The 14,659-nt window shown below is 37.0% G+C and overlaps 1 protein-coding gene across 2 annotated transcripts in view; it reads left to right on the top strand.

Annotated features, from left to right (window-relative positions):
* Window positions 1-14,659, top strand: part of HPSE2 (heparanase 2 (inactive)) — a 660,017-nt gene that overhangs the window by 486,758 nt on the left and 158,600 nt on the right. The gene's annotated exons all lie outside the window — the stretch shown is intronic.

Genomic DNA, 14,659 nt, shown 5'->3' with positions numbered 1-14,659 from the left:
TAGCTGAAAAGGCTGAAAGATACAGACTCTCTGAGAAGTAATTAGGGAAGCCTGAAGTCAAGAGAGGACAATAAACAAGGACATTAGAGGAATTCAAAGCCTCTGATACCTACAGCTATAGCAAATATGAAACATAGTCCAACTTACAGTGCAAATCCTCACACTAAAAATCTGTTTATCTCAGTTCCTATTACCCATTTCAGCATGTTGACCTTTACCAGAAAATTACAAAGCATACCAAAGGGCAAGGAAAAAACTTAGTCTTAACAAATAAAACAAGCATCATAACTAGACCTAGATATGAGCTGGAATTATTAGACAGGAATTTTAAAATTAACTATGATTCATATGTTAAGTGTTCTAATACAAAAAGTATGCAACATGCAAAATTGATGGATAATATAAGCAGAGAGATGGAAACTATACAAAAGAATCAAAAGTAAATATTGGAAATCAAAAGCACTGTAACAGAAATGAAGAATATCTTTAAGGTGCTCGTCAGTAGACTGGACATAGCTAAAGAATAAGTGAGTTTAAGGAAAGGCCAATAGAAATTTCCCAAACTGAAATGAAGAATGGGAAAAAAAAAACAAAAAAAAACCAGAACATGTAAGAACTGTGGGACAGTGTGACATACACATAATTGTAATACCTGAAGAAGGAGAAGAAGAAAGAGATAAGAATAATGAAATAATAACTGCTTGAGGTAATTGACATTTTGAAGTAATAATAGGTGAAAAATTTCCAAAATTAACAAAAGACAAAACCATAGATCCAGGAAGCTCAGAGACTATCAAATCCAATAAATACCAAGAAACCTACACCTAGGAATATCATATTCAAACTGCAGGAAGCCAAAGAAAAAGAGAAAACCTCAAAGGAAGCCAGGGGAAAACTACACTTTACCTATAGAGGACAAGGATATGAATACAGTGATATGAAGCCATATGAACAAAGAGACGAAGTCTCAGTAGGAAACCATGCAAGCATGAAGAGAATTGTGTGAAATAATTAAAGTCAAAAGAAAAAAACTCACCCACATAGAGTTCTATATCCAGCAAAATCATCTTTGAAATGTGAAGGGGAAATAAAGGCTTTCTCAGACAAGCAAAAACTGAGGGAATTAATCACCAGCAGATTTGCCCTACAAGAAAGAATGAAAGAAGTGTTTTAGGGAGAAGAAATATAGTATAGGTCAAGAATTCAAATCTACATAAAGGAAAATTGTCAAGGAAGGCATAAATGAAGGTAAAATAAATCTTGTATTTTTCTTATTTTTAATTGATCTAAAAGATATCTGTTTAAAGTAATAATAGTAACAATGTATTAGATAATTTTAGTATATGGGTAAGTGAAATGAATGACAGCAGTACCAAAAGAGGCAGGAGGGAAAAATTGAGAATAATGTTTTAAGTTACTTACAGTACATGTAAAATGTTATATTTTTATTTTTAAGGTACATTTAGATTAAAACATATATTGGAAACTCTAGAGCAACTACTTAAATTTTTGGAAAGAAGTATATTGCATGCTAAGAGAGGAGATAAAATGTAATGATATACAATGTTAAATTAAAACCAGGAAAAGAGGGGACCAAAAATAAAATAAAAAACAAAAAAAAATATTCAAGGAATAGAAAATACTCATATAGGAAATCTTAATCCCAACTATAGCAATGATTACTTTAAGTATGAAGTAAAAGACACCAATTTAAAGACAGAGATGTCTGGAAAAGTGTTTTGGGGGCTAGTTGTTGAATGGTGAGGTTTGGTGGGCTGTGCAGAGATAAAGTACAGAGGCCAGGATGGCAATTTGAGTTTTGGGGAAACCAAAAGATCCCTGAAAGGGAGATGCCCCCCGTCCCATTTTCCTATTCTTCTCGTCTTTACATAGTTCCTTCTACTCTAATTGCCCAGCATGTAACCAGAATATTAAGTGAAGTTTTACTATTTTGCTCTTAATTTAGAAATCAAGCTATCATCTTCCCTCTCAAAGAAAAAAAGAAACAGAATTTCTTTGCTTTTAATTCTGTCTTGATTAAATTTTGGTTAAGTCTTTAAAATAAAGAGAATTCTTTAAAGGGGGGCTGTTCTTCTACCTAAAAATCTTTGTAGTCAGTTTGTTTTTTCTTCATGTTCAAACAAAAGCTCCTTTAATCACAGAGAAGACAACCTGCTAATGCTTTCCCTGATTCTCAGCCTGTTTTATGGTTTAATGATGACAGTGAATTTGTAAGATATTTGAAGGAAAAAAAAAAAAACAGGACATTTTAGGGTATGATAAAAATTTCAATTTTTTGAAGGTTTTTGAAAGGAAGGATGGTAAGGAATCATTTCTTTGTTGAGAGGTATGTGACATTTTACCTTGAAATTATGACATTAAAATTCCTACTTGCTAAATAAATCTAATCAAATCATATGTCAGGTACAAATCATGTAATTATACATTCTGAGTACTAGCCCAAGGATTTGAATTTTATTTCATGGTACTGATGTGATTTATCATATTTATTCAGCTAGAAAGTAAGTATATGTTGTGATTAAACATGATACATATCTCACTTCAAATATTGGCCTGTGCCATTTACTAACAAGATATTCAACTTCTCTGAGACTCATTTTTCCATATGTAAAACATGAACACGAATAGATTCTACCTAGACTCCAGAATATAGCTAGCATATAGCATGAGTTCCACAAGTGTTTATTGAACAAATAATCTCATAATATTGTGTATTATAAATATATATGATGCATGACGCATACTAAGCATTCGGTAACTGTTAGTTTTATACTGTCATCAGCATCCTTATCATGAATTTCCCTATTTGATTGGAAGGGGACATTCAGCTAAAATGGAAGAGGGTGTATTATTGTTTCTAGGAGAGTAATGTCTAAGTATTTCTCCTAAACAATCAGAACTAGCTATCTTCTAGTTATAACCAATCGAAAATTCGATATTTAAGGTGTCTTATTTATTATGGAAGACTCATAACAGCCAATTATATACACCAAACTTACCTTTCATTATAGAGGCAGCAGAATGAAGTTTTCAAGCACATAGAAACTTAGGAAAAAGTTAGTTTATGCACAAGACTTTGTTGAAAATCTTCTACTTGAAGATGAAGTAGCCAAACAAAAATGGAATCATGATGGGTAAATGGTGGTAAAGGGATTGGTTGTAAATATAAAATAAATTTAACTATTTTTATATTTAAGGATTAAGATTAAAAATTAAAATTTCTGGTATTATAGTTAAAAATAAATTATAGAAATTTTAGCTTCCAGAAAAGATGGAGTATACATACTTTTGCTTATTCCTCTATTTAGGTAAAACTAAAGCTCTAGCTATTGTTTGTAGACATGAAAAATTCTGAAAGATGGAAAGAATAAGGTAGCCTAGGAATCAGGGAACAGCACAGTGGTGAACTCCTTGGTTTGGGGTTTTTTTGTGTATGTGGTGTTTTTTTTTTCTGCATAGATCCCAGACGTGGTTCTAGAGGAGCTGGCAACCGAGAAGCACCAACAGATACAAACAAAACGTGCTCCAACAAAGGCCAGCTCTCCCTATCCAGAGGTCCAGGAAAGGAACAGACTAGCAAAATAGAAAAATTTTAGACAATAACCACTGTACTCTAGTCAAACCCCACAGAAAAACCATGGTACTGCCCCCCCCTAACCCCTGCCAGCAAAGGTCAAACAAAATGCTGAGACTTTCACCCTGACCAGACTATGAATAAGCATCTCAAAAACCCCACTGGGGTGCCATCAGTGAAGGCCTAATGAGGAGTGCCGGGATTTTCACTTCTGCTAGTTTATAATGAAGACCCTCTCTACCATCCCACTCAGTGTTAGTGGAAACAAAATGGGGAACCTGGACTCCTACCTCCACTTGTCAGGAATGACACATCTCTTCCCCTCCCCTCTGGGATTCTGTCAGAAGATACCTACTGGAGACTCAGGACTTTCACCACTATCCAGCAGTAGTGAGGTTACTCCACGATTTGTGTCAGTGGAGGCCATGTGAGGAGCAGTAATGAGGCACTCCTACCCCTTGAACTTAGGGTAGTATATCAGTAGTATATCAGATGTCTAGTGGGGAGTTGGAACTTCTACACCCAAGCACCAGTAATGAGTTCCCCTATCTCCTGAGTGTCAGTGAGGGTCAGGTGGGGAACCTGGACTTCCAACCATACATGACAGTGATGAGGCAGTGTTCCCTTCTTACCCTGCCAGAGTGGTGTCTGAGGAGGCCAACCAAAACAGAAGAGTTAAATAAGATGCAGAGTCTTATAACACAATTCCCAAAATGTCCAGATATCATGTAAAAACTCACTTGTCAGGGAACCTGGGTGTCTCACCCAGTTGAGCATCTGACTTCAACTCAGATCCTGATCTTGAGGTTTAAAAGTCCTGCATATATGATGTATACAAGTTAGCTCAGAGCCTGGAGCCTACTTTAGATTCTGTGTCTCCCTCTTTCTCTGTCCCTCCTCTGCTTGTGCTCTCTCTCTCTCTCTCAAAAATAAATAAACATTAAAAAAAATTTTTTTAAATCATTTCTCTACCAAAAACCAGAAAAATATCAACTTAAATGAGAAAAAATAATTAATAGATGCAAACATTGAGATAACAGAAATGTTCAAATTATCTAAGGATTTTAAATCGGCCATCATAGTGGTGCCTGGATGGCTCAGTCAGTTAAGTGTATGACTTCAGCTTAGGTCATGATCTCAGGGTTTATGGGTTCCAGCCCTGTGTCAGGCTCTGTGCTAACAGCTCAGAGCCTGGAACCTACTTCAGATTCTGTGTCTCCCTCTCTCTCTGTCCCTCCCCCACTCATGCTCTGTCTCTCTCTCTCAAAAAAAACCTTAAAAAATTTTAATCATGAAAAAAATCAGCCATCATAAGACTATTTCAATGAACAATTACAAAAACTCTTGAAGCAAATGAAAAAATAGACTCAGAAAAGACGTAGGAAGTCTCAACAAAGAAATAAAAGGTATGAAGAATAACCAAATGGATGTGAAAATACAGAAAATGAAATAAAAACTCAGTGGATGTGTTCAACAGCAGAAATAAAGAGATAGATTTTTAAAAACCAATGAACTTGAAGAAAGAATAATAGAAATTACCCAATCTGAACAATAGAACAGAGACTAGAAAAAAATAAGATAAAATAATGAGCAGAGTCTCAAGGATCTGTAGGACCAAAACAAAAGATCTAACATTTGTGTCAAAACTTGTCTATCTAGCAATCTCTATCCAGCAAAAAGATCCTTCAGGAACAAAAGGGAAATCAAGACATTTTCAGATGAAGGAAAAAATAAGAGAGTTTGTTGACAGAAGACCTACCTAAAAGAATGGCTAAAGTAAATTTTCTAAAAAGAAAAGAACTAATAAAATATGGAAACTTAGGGGCGCCTGGGTGGCTCAGTCGGTTAAGTGGCCGACTTCGGCTCAGGTCATGATCTCACAGTCCGTGAGTTTGAGCCCCGCGTCGGGCTCTGTGCTGACAGCTCAGCGCCTGGAGCCTGTTTCAGATTCTGTGTCTCCCTCTCTCTGAACCTCCCCCATTCGTGCTCTGTCTCTCTCTGTCTCAAAAATAAATAAACGTTAAAAAAAAAAATATGGAAACTTAGAGCATCAAGTAGGAAAATTGAAAAACAGAAAGGTAAAAGTTGAATACATGCAGTAGACTTTATTTCTCCTCTTGAGTTTCCTAAATTATGTTTGATGGTTGAAGCAAAAATTTTAACACTGACTGATGTAGTTGTCAATAATTGTAACACTGGCTGATGTGGTTGTCAGTGTTGGAGAGACATAGGAGTAATACCCTTCTCTTTTAAATTTTTCATAAAAACATTTCAAGGGACTAGTATCCAATATTCATTATTACTTATTATACTTTAACTTCTTTCTCTTCTATTACACTCAAATACCATTAAATTTTATCTATTTTGTTAAGAAAACAGAATATATAACATGGTAACATTGCTCTAAAATTGTTGATATCAGTGTTTTATTATGAATATATATGAATATATATTATGTATATATATACATAATATATATATATACACACACATACAAAGCTGTCTGCAGTGATTTTCTCTGAATACTGATAAAAGTGGTGCATTGGGGTATGGTATGATTATTAAACTTTGTACTTTTGTTATCATGTTAAAGTTTTAAAATGAGTATGTATTTTTATTACAGAATCATTGTTTTGTTTAAAAATTAGTAAACCATAAGAGACTCTTAACTACAGAGAACAAACTGAGCATTGCTGGAGGAGGGGAAGGTGGATGGGAGGATGGGCTAAATGGGTGATGGGCATTAAGGAGGAGGGCACTTGTTGGGATGAGCACTGGATGTTATATGTAAGTGATGAATCACTAAATCCTACTCCTGAAACCAATTTTACTGTATATATTAACTAACTAGAATTTATTTATGTATTTATTTATTTATTTATTTATTTAATTTTTTTTAGACAGAGAAAGCATAAGCAGGGGAGGGGGAGAGAGAGAGGGAGACACAAAATCTGAGACACAGAATCTGAATCTGAAGAGTCTAAGCTGTCAGCACAGAGCCTGATGTGGGGCTTGAACCCATGAACCTTGAGATCATGACCTGAACTGAAGTCGGATGCTGAACTGACTGAGCCACTCAGGCACCCCTTAACTAACTAGAATTTAAATAAAAACTTGAAATAAAGAAATTAAAAAAATAAATATTATGAATCAAAAGAATACAGCAATTGAAAATAAAGTATTTAAAGGAAAATTACAATTTTATTTTTAAATATTAGTGATACTGAAATTAAATCACACAATAATGCAATACTGAAATTTAAAATATCCTGCCAGAAATGGTTTCCTTGGGGGCTCAAGTAACATTTTCTATGCAACACAGAAACTGATTTTATGTTTGCCACAGTCTTGAAATCTAAAAGATGAGTATGTCTCTCCATGTCAACCTCTTAGTCTCTCTTAACACATATATACACATATGCATGTGTGTACACAGCCGTATGTTCATGGTAAATAGTGTCTTCAAAGGTTTTATATGGTGAGAGCCAGCCTTTCTTTTTAAATGAATAAGTGGCAATTGTCATGAAAAGAGATATATTGATGTAAGATTTTCTCTAGGTGTAATATTCTACATGGTGAATATACTTCAAGGAGGTATACCTCTATGACACTGAATTTGCTGGGAATAAAAGTTAAATGCAGGAACTAAAATATATAGGATGTTGGCAGGTGTAGTTACAGAAGCAGTTTCTGTGTGTGTGTGTGTACATGTGTGGGTGTGTGTGTATGTGCATGTGCACATTTGTGAACATTGGGTATCTGTACATAAGCAGCCTCATGAAAGGTAGAGGTGAACCTCTGGGTTTCTGCATATGTGATGTATGCAAATTAGAATATGTGATTTTCTTCAGAGTGAGAATGCCTAAATAAATCTACCTCAGACTATCATTGTCCCTCAGAGTGAAAACTCAGGTTTTCCACGGAAACCTACTAGAGAATACTGAATGTAGAGTTAAAAGACTGCCACCTACTGATATGTGACCTTTAGTAATTGGCCTGGCTTCCAAAGTGCAGATTCCATGTCCTTCTTGGTCAGCAGTAATTGCCTTGGTCACTGTTTTCATCCTGGACAGATATTCACCTTGCCTAGATGTAGAAGAAGAAAGATGATCTCTCCCCTCATCAACTATTAGTCGCATGGCATAAGAATTCAACCCCCTGTTGACAGTCACCCAGTTGATTCAAACTAAAATTAACTAGGATTCTCTAGGTTATTCTTTTTATTTTCATACCAGGGACCATTTCTTTCCAAAGGATGCCTCTTTATTATGAACTGCTGATCAAAAAGATTGGTGAAATGAAGTTTTGTTGTAACAAATACCTATGCACTAGTAAATAGAACACTAATTGCTTTAATAAATAAACCCCCAAATCTCAGTGGTCTAAACAGTTTGTTTTTCATTAATGTCATATCCAGTCCTGATATACCTGATAGATGGCCTTATATGTGGTCATTCCAGGACCCATGCTTTTTCCATCTCATGACTTCTCCTTGGAGACTTTCCATTCCTCTGGCGGTGGGGAAAGAGGCTATATGGAAGACATGTTAATTTCTGCTCAGAAGTGATACACATCTCCATCAAGTTCAGCCCGGAAGTGATATATTACTTCTGTTCACATTGCTTTGGGCTGATTAGTCTTTTAAGCCCCTTTCCTTTGACAGTGGCAGAGAAATAATAGGTTCTGGCTGAGCAGCTGCTTCTTGGCAAACAGCTCTGCACTATAGAAGGAGAGCACCAAATTTTGGTGGTCAGTAAGCTTTCTCCACCCCATCCAGGGGCACAAGCTCTGGTGAATGTGGAGCTCACTTCATGTGCCTACCCCTCTGTCAAAGATCACAGCCTGAGTGGTTGCTCTCTTAGTCCTTCAAACGGTTGTTTTATATATTTTGTCTTGGATTTTGAGTTGTCTGTGACAGAATGGTAATTCTTACACCAGTTATTCCATTATGGCTGGAATAGGAAGTAGTTCTTGATTTTAACCCCAGGCTTTCTTTTTTTTTTTTTAATTTTTTAAAATGTTTATTTATTTTTGAGAGAGAGAGAGAGAGGGAGAGAGAGAGAGCAGGAGAGGGGCAGAGAGGGAGACACAAAATCTGAAGCAGGCTCCAGGCTCTGAGCTGTCAGCACAGACCTCACAAAGCTGTGAGATCATAATTTGAGTTGATGTTGGATGCTTAAACGACTGAGCCACCCAGGCGCCCCTAACCCAACATTTCTTAAACCTGTTTGACCATGGAACCACTTTTCTTCATATAACAGTTATTAAAAGACTTTGAAAAACATTTTTGCAGAGTAAATCTATACCACCTCCATTCCTTTACTTACCTCCCCAGGTGTTTGCTTTTGTTGTTTTGGTTTTTTTTTTTTATTTTGTGGTAATGTTTTGTTTTCTAGAGAAATTTGAGTTTAGCTCAGTTTTGTTCAATTGATCGGTATTGTTAAAGTAGGCAGTTGGAAAGCAATTGTACTGGATTACAGGACAGATGAAGTAAACACAGTACTCTCTAGCTCCACATGGGCAGAACAGAGAAGGAGGAGTGCTTGCTATCTTTTGCTTAGTACATACAAGATCTCGGGTTTCCTACTTTATCTCTGTGAGCCACAGTTTGTAACCTGCAAAACAAGGAGTGTTCATGACGTTAAATGAGACCCATTATGTAAAATATCTAGTAAATAAGAAGTAACTTAATACATATAAGGCTCCTTCCTTCCTCTTTCTTCTATGTTCTCCTAGTTAGTAAGGCACTAACTTAATTATAGTTAAGTTAGTTGTGCTATTCTGCTACAGATATTGACAATTATATGAAAAGATGCCAGGGAAAGAATGAGGTAACCATACAGGCAGTTCCCAATAAATAAACACTGAGTTTCAAAAGTATTGCATATAGATGGTTAGGTTCTAGTAACTTAGAACTTGACATTCTTACTATTGATGCCCCACAGTTAATTGGCCACGAAGCTAATGACTGAAGCTTTGAGCCCCTCACTTGTCTTGGCTCCCCAGAGTGCAGGAGATGCTGAAAGTTGTAGAATGTTCTAGGTGGAAAGGGGTAGAGCAGTTTGCTATCAGGAAGTAGTACTATGTAAGCATTTCTGATAAATTGCTGACAGAGCTCTCAGAAAAAAAAGAGTTTGATTCTCTAAGTTTCTGGGGGGTTGTTGTGATGTATTTTGTCACTCTAAATGAATATTTACTTTTGTACCTAATTTTGTACTTCTGATTTCTTTTTCTTAAAGATGGTCCCACAAATTGTTTAAGTTTCAGAACTCAAACACATGGATCTGCTCCTGCCCACACCTTTGGTACCATCATCTGCTACTATTCTGAAAAGTCCCAGAGGTGCTCTCCTCAGAGCCCACTCTGATGGCTGGAGCTGCAGATAGCTTTCCTTCTCCTTCCTTGCCTCCCACACAGCTCACCTCAACATCGCTAGTATCAAAGGTCAGCTGTTTGAGCCTCTGCCAAGACATTGTGTCTCTCTACATACACCTGGTCCACTGGGGAGAATGACCTGGGCTCAAGACTCAGGACCCAAAGTGTGCAAGGAATTAGGAGAAAGAAAAGGTCAAATAAATGGGGCCCTTGGCAGTAATTGTGCCTCAGGGCCACACTTTTGGCTCATTGTGGATTAGCTTATTCAGGCACTCATGCTTTTATTAAATATAGTTTTTGAGTACCCATTTGTGTCTGTGGGATTTTCTGCAACCTTGACCTTTACTTGTACCATTTTTCAATGATAACATTTTTCCAGAGTACAAAACTTTATAATTCCTGAAACTTTTGGTCAGCTTGGTGACTCCTGAATGGATTTATATGAACTAGTTTAAGAAAGCTAAAGAAACGAGGGGTTGTGGGAGGCGAGATGGGCTAAATGGACAAGGGGCATTCAGGAATCTACTCCTGAAATCATTGTTGCACTCTGTGCTAACTAATTTGGATGTAAATTAAAAAAATAAAATTTAAAAAAATAAAATAAAAATAAAAAAAGAAAGCAAATTACAAATGGACACATGGAGAGTAATACAAAAACATATAAAGTTTACAGAAAATTATTAGAATGCGGATTTATACTCTGCATAATGTTCGCTAAGGGTTTGGTTGTTTCATGAGTGGGACATTTGTATAACAAGTTTTATTTACTTATCTGTGTGTCTTAATAAACTTAATAAACTATTAAAGTTTGAAAAAAATTAATTAAAAAAAGAAAGCTAAAGAAATATCTATATTCTGTAGGATCTTTTTTTTATTTGTAACAGTTTTCATTTCATCCAGGCTTTACCTGCCCAAAGTTGTTCAGAACACAAGATAAGAAGGTTGACCCAATTGCAAAGAAGATCAAGGATAAGGTAGCCTCAGAAAGAAAACCTAAAGGCAAGTGTGAAGAACAATGTGCTCAGCAGGAGCCCAGGATGAGGGCCTTTGGAGGAGGGGCAAATACAATTTATAAAGCCTTAGAGTGACTCAAGTCAGCCTCTCCAGTGTTTGGCTTCAAGGTGTCAGAATAGGTTTTATAGGTCAACAGCGTTGTTCTAATGATTATCCAAGTTTTGCCCCCTTCAGTGGGGAAGGCCCCAGTTTTATGGAATTACCTGCCCACTCAGCAGGCTGGGTGTTAGAATTCAGAGCAGACTGCCCCTCCTCCCTGAAAGCAGCAGGCAGCAAAATAGGTCCGGAAATTCCTGAGCATTGGGAAGCCAGCACTAATGCAATTACCTGAAATAAAAGAAGGGGTCAGATAATAAGGGGCAAAGGTTTTTCCTTTTAAAGTAAAGAGCCAGGTAAACAAAACCAGCTGCCCCTGGAGCCAACAAATTCTCCTCATTAAATGTTTTAAGAGGCTAATGGGCATAAGAAGCTAATTGCAGTACAATCCTAAAGACTAAATCTAGGGTCCTGGAGAAGGGGGAGAAGGGGGATCAGGGTAAAAACCTGGCAGGCAGAGGTAGAAAGGAGATGAGACCTGTCCCTGGCAGAGGATCCCAGATGGCCAAAATGGAATTAAAATTAAAGTAAGAATAAGATGATTTGACCTGGAGTCACTAATGTTTCTGTCAGTATCCTTGTGGGATGGGCATGGCTGGGACAGTTTTAAATTTATACACTAGTAGAATAGGATCTGGATTAAGTTTTTTAAATAACTAATTATGGGAAATTTTATGTGCATTTACTCTGAAAATCTCTGAAAGGCTATACAGCAAAATGTTAATGGGTTTCTCTAGGTGTTGGGCTTAATGGTGATTTTTCGTTTTCATATTTTAATTTTATTTATGTGCATCTTCTAATTTGCCTATAATGAACACTTATTTCTTTTATAATAAATAAAGGGCAAAGTTTTAAATAAGATGAAAGGTAGTAAACTAGACATAAACATTAAGGGGGGCATGAGAGTTGGTGAAGGAATTGGTAAGAGGTTTTAGTTACTTTGTATACTCTGCCATGTTTCCCACCTCCCCAGATGTGTGCTTGATATGACCTGCCAATCTAGAGGCCAGCAGAGGGAGGAATAATGGTTGCTGGTATTGAGCCAGACAGGCTATTTGTCCACACACAAAGGTTTCAACCTCATTGCATTTGTAATAGTTCCCAGAAATGTTATTTCTACGCAGACTCTCTTGGCTTCAGCTTTTAGCTGAACAACTCAGCCACTTGTGGTTTGATCCTAAGAGATGCTGAAATTTCAAGAGTGCTTGGAGGAAGAATATGATTTACCTAAAAGTGTCCATCTAAGTGTTTGTAGAACCAACTGTTCTGTCAGGGTTTATGTGGGAGATGCCAAAGCACCTCTAATTAATGAATTTGCTTTCTCCCAATCCTTACTTTCTTCTCTGATTTATTTGGTCTTCTGACACTTTTGTAACCATTACTAAATTAATTAACTCTTTGGAGAGACTGCTTAATAGCTAAGAATCATCTTTATCTTCCCAATGAGAAAGACAAAGGAAAGCAGAGAGAGTTGCCCTCAGGTCACTGGACAGTCAGTCAGGTGGAATCCAGTCCCATTTCCTTTTATCCAGTCTTGGTTAGAAATCACCATCTTCATCATTTTTAATGAGTTAGTCTTACCAAATGGTTATGTCAGGCTATGCTACCTCCTTCATGTGATATAGCAGGCTCTTACCATAGGCAATCACTATCAGAGAACAGAAGCTCTGTTAACAGGCAGGAATTTTTCAAATAACCACAGATTATTGACACTGAATGTTTTCTTAGAAGCATTGCATTTATGAAGGGTAAATGTAGCAAGCTAATTATCCAAGCATACCCAAGAAAAAGGCTTACGTTTTGTCAGACTCACATCAATAGTTAAATTGGCCCCTCTCTTAAAAGTGACACTAAATTATGGAGACCATAGTTCAATGTACCATGGAAATAGTACAATATATATGTGTATTTAAGGCAGCACATGAATGTTGCTGGAACTCCAGTATTATATGGGGATTCCTTTGACATCCAAATGTAAATTTGACTCAGACTGAAGATATTAAAAAGACAATGTGGTGGTCAAAGTGGGAAAAGAAAGGACTCTTAGCTGAGCCAAATGTAGACAGAGGCAGTGCCCAGGGCCATAAGCATTTTAGAGGGTCTCTGACCTCTCTGTTAACTTCTCTTATCTTCTTGGAGAACTCATCTGCAGCCATGACTTCCTCCATGACTCATAGTTAGAAGACCCAGGTCTTTTCCTATCTCAACTTTTATCTCTACCTCCTCCTCCTATCTCCACTGGCCTATTGTGTATTTCCTCTTTGATGTTCTCTGAATCCTTGATATCTCAAGCAACATCATCCATCCCCTTGACAAACCTAAAACCTACATGTTTTTGGCATCAGTATTCTCCAAAATATTCTCTCTCACAAGCTCCTGGTCATCACTGATTCCCTTCCTCTTTCTCTTACACTCTATAGAAGCCTTATTTTATTAGTTTTTCCTTCACAGCCTCTCACTTTTACTTCTTTCTGTGACCCAGATTCTTGCCTGCAGTACTGAGATAAGATAACCTTGTCACACTGCTTTCCTGCCTGGAGCTCTCCCCTCTCCAGTCTAATTCATAGTCCACAGAAATAGCCTGAGACCAACTGAGAATGATTGAATCCAGCTTGTTAGGTTAAAAGTGGGGCCAAAATGGCTCTAAAAAGCTTAAGCCAAAGTTTTTATTGGAATTGCTTCCGCACATGTCACATGAAGGAGAAATTGGACTATTTCTTGGTCCAAGAAAGCAGCCATTGAGTGGACAGTAAGAGGGAGCAAATTTTAAACTTATATTAGAAGAGCCCTTCATGGATTCAAGATGTAGTACAGTGGAAAAGTAGTAGTAGTATATGAGAGTGGGTTCTCTGTCCTAGATAATCACTTCTCAGGGATACTGTAGCAAGTTTACATGCTTTAAGCCACATGGCCATTAAGGTCTTCTCAAACTCGAAATTTTTGCAATGGAAACACCGCTCTTACCATCCCTTCGTTTGGCTCCCACCTACCAGAAATCCAGAGTCTGTTTTTGCTGTTCCGTACTTCCCTCATTCCAAATCATGCTCTCCTTCAGACAGATATTCCCCTGCTCACCTCATCTCATGCCTTTCCAGTCTAGGTTGCTGCCTCCAGTAACCTGGAGGGTACATTTGGTTCTTGAGTATCTTTTATGTGCCAGGATCTATGCCCAGCATTTTTCCTGATTTAATTGGTACAGTATACCCTGAAAACTGTGGGTTTGGGATTCTTTTTAACCAACTTCAAAGAAAGGGAAACCTAATATAGGTGGTAGGTGACAAAGCTGAAACTGAGCCAGAGTTTTGTAGGTTCCAAGTACTTGAGAAAAGAGACAAAAAGAAGGAGTGGAGGAATGGGAGGCCCCTCAACTAATGACTAGGTTGGGTAAGGAGGGCATTCATGGGAATCTGACACATTGAAAAAGTGCATCTGATATTTTTATTTCAATAAGCATTAAACTATATGTGTTGCCAGCAAAACTTATAAATTATGATGTTTAAAATAGTTACTGAAGATTAACAGAGGGAAAAGAGGGGACAATAATATATTTGATTAAAACATAAAAGAACACTATGGGGC

This window comes from Acinonyx jubatus, chromosome D2 (genome assembly GCF_027475565.1).
Source record: "Acinonyx jubatus isolate Ajub_Pintada_27869175 chromosome D2, VMU_Ajub_asm_v1.0, whole genome shotgun sequence".
Classification (NCBI taxonomy): domain Eukaryota; kingdom Metazoa; phylum Chordata; class Mammalia; order Carnivora; family Felidae; genus Acinonyx; species Acinonyx jubatus.
Note: the sequence above shows the minus strand (reverse complement) of the source record. Positions and strands in the feature narration are given on the sequence as shown.